General features: G+C 36.4%; 1 non-coding gene across 1 annotated transcript; it reads left to right on the forward strand.

Moving 5' to 3' along the window:
* Positions 1-353: 353 nt before the first annotated feature.
* On the forward strand, positions 354-460 carry LOC111728398. Its single transcript, XR_002775707.1, has one exon. It is a non-coding gene; the product is annotated as a U6 spliceosomal RNA (small nuclear RNA).
* The last annotated feature ends 2229 nt before the right edge of the window (positions 461-2689 follow it).

Consider the following 2689-nt stretch of genomic DNA (forward strand, 5'->3'; position numbering starts at 1 on the left):
CAATAGCAAGAATATGGAGTCAACTTAAATGTCCATCAGTGGAATATAGATAAAGAAGATGTGAGGTATATACACATGATATATACAAATGTGAGATGTTGGATATTATTTATCCATAAAAAGAATGAAATCATGTCATTTGCAGCAGTGTGAATGGAATTGGAGGTCATTAATTTAAGTGAAATAAGCCAGGCATGAAAACACAAATAGCACACATTCTGTCTTATATGTGGGAGCTAAAAATTGAGTACGTGGAGGTAGAAAGTGGAAAATTGAATACAAAGATTGGGAAAGGTGAGCACAGGGAGAATGAGAAAGGAGGAAGAGAAGTGGATTAAAGAATAAAGCATACAGTGCTCACTTCAGCAGCACATATACTAAAACTGGAACAATACAGAGAAGATTAGCATGGCCCCTGCGCAAGGATGACACGTAAATTCATGAAGTGTTTCATATTTTGGAAGAACAACAACAACAAAAAAAAAACAGAATAAAGCATACAGTGAGAAAAAAGGAATAAATTGAAGATGTGACAGAGGATGACTCTACTTAACAAAAAATGGTTGTACTTGGGTGATAGGCACCCCAAATACCCTTACTTGACCACTACTTGTTATGCATGTATACATGTAACAAAATTTCTCCTGGAGTTACCCTGTAAATTTGCACAAACAATAAAAATATAAATACAGAACAAATAAAGAAAAGAATGGTTTGATTCAGAATGGTTGACCCAACACTATCCACAAGGAAGTATAAATCAGATTCCTGCATCGATGTTATAACAAGTTTTTAGTACAGAGACGTACTTGCCACTCATTATTCTTGGATTTGCCAACTCTGAAACTGAGACAAAAATAAAAGTTAAATTTAAAGTCTTATGCCAAATATATTTTCCAAACATCTAGGGTGTTAGCCAAAGCCTTTTGCTAGCTTTATTTAAGGCAGTGGTTTTCCTATGATATTAATACATGTCTCCTTATTTTTCTTCTTAGTACACTTTATTATTGTCCTTACTCAAGTGTTCTGGAGTCTTATCTTCCTCTGGGGCTGTGATGCTAAGAACCAGCTTCTCACATCCCAGTCTCAGCACAGTGCCTGGCATACAGGAGCAGCAGTAGAGGGATAAATGTCATATTCCACAAGGAATCTGCAAAGAATTCCACAAGGAATATTCCACAAGGGCAGTGATTTCCCAGTGCTGCATTCCCAGTGCCTGGGGAGGCAACTGACACTCTGTAGATTCTGTTGGCTGATAGCACAATTGTACCTTTCTCCCATTGAAAGGTTATAAGAAACTGTTTTTTTATGGTTTGGTTTTTGTTGTTGTTGTTGTTTTATGGAATATAAATATTTCTTCAATACTTATCAAACACTGTTCACCATTATTTATAACAAACAATAGACAGTTGGATAACATTCCGATTACTATGAAGTTGTTTTTACATGGTTTCTGCTGACAGTAACCCAAATATTGAAAAGATTGAACCTACATGTAAGAAATGAGTTGGGGTAAGGAAAAAACACAGAGATTGATAGTTTAGATTACAATGTTTGTTCACTCATTTGTGTCAGCAGGTCTGAAACTGCCAACATTTTTTAGCCATCAAGCCTTAGATAATTCATTAATCATGACTTTCTCACAATATAGCACAGGATTTCAACTTTTTGTAAGGGAATACACACTAGGGAAATCTTTAGTGTCCACTTAACTAAATCTTGTTTGTTGACCTCAGTAGAACACATCAGGACTTGCCTGGTTTCCTCCTCTGGCGGGGGGAGAGGGGTGTTATTGCTAATGATAAAGATTTTTCTTATAGAAATTTTATAAACACAATTTTGAATTCATATGGATATAAATTCTGATATGGGTGCCTTTAAACTAACCATTTAAATTGTCCAATTAAGAATCAACTATTTAATTTAAAGGGAAGAGCTTTAAATTAAAAGCTCTTCTTTTAGCTTCAGGGAAATTTTCAAGCCTTAGGTTTTTCAGAATGATGGCATCACAGACATGTGAGCTTACCTGTGATTTTTGTTTCAATGAATTTTTTTTTTTTTTTGAGACAGAGTCTCAATCACCCTGGGGTAGAGTGCCATGGTGTCATAGCTCATAGCAACCTCCAACTCTTAGGCTCAAGGTCCTCTTGTCTCAGCCTCCTGAGTAGCTGGGATGACTATTGGCACAACGCCCAGCCAGTTTTTCTATTTTTAGTAGAGACGGGGTCTCACTTTGCTGTGTCTGGTCTTGAACTCCTGAACTCAGGCAATCCACCTGCCTCAGCCTCCCAGAGTGCTAGGATTACAGGTGTGAGCCACCATGCCTGGTCTTGATGAATGTTTAAAAATAAACAAAAAAATCATTTACACATGTGTTTTCTGTATACACACAGAAAAACAAATTTAAAGAAAGACCAGAATGGTCCTTAGGCATGTGAGTTAAACACAAGTTCTGACTGAATAAGGGCTATGGAAATGTCCCCTAGCATTTAGAAAAGTATTCTCTAGTGCAGAGGAAATAATATACCATGATATCAAACGTCCTTTTCTGATAAAGGAAGCAACTAGAGAAAGCTTTTGGTATTGATGTGCTCCCTCCAACAACTCTCCCAATACTACTTTCAAAATGAACACATCAAACTTGACTTCTTAGAGTATAGTTGTTTCTTCACACTAGTCAATCAAAAAA

This window comes from Otolemur garnettii, unplaced genomic scaffold, assembly GCF_000181295.1.
Source record: "Otolemur garnettii isolate 467f Iridium unplaced genomic scaffold, OtoGar3 scaffold00154, whole genome shotgun sequence".
NCBI classification, from domain to species: domain Eukaryota; kingdom Metazoa; phylum Chordata; class Mammalia; order Primates; family Galagidae; genus Otolemur; species Otolemur garnettii.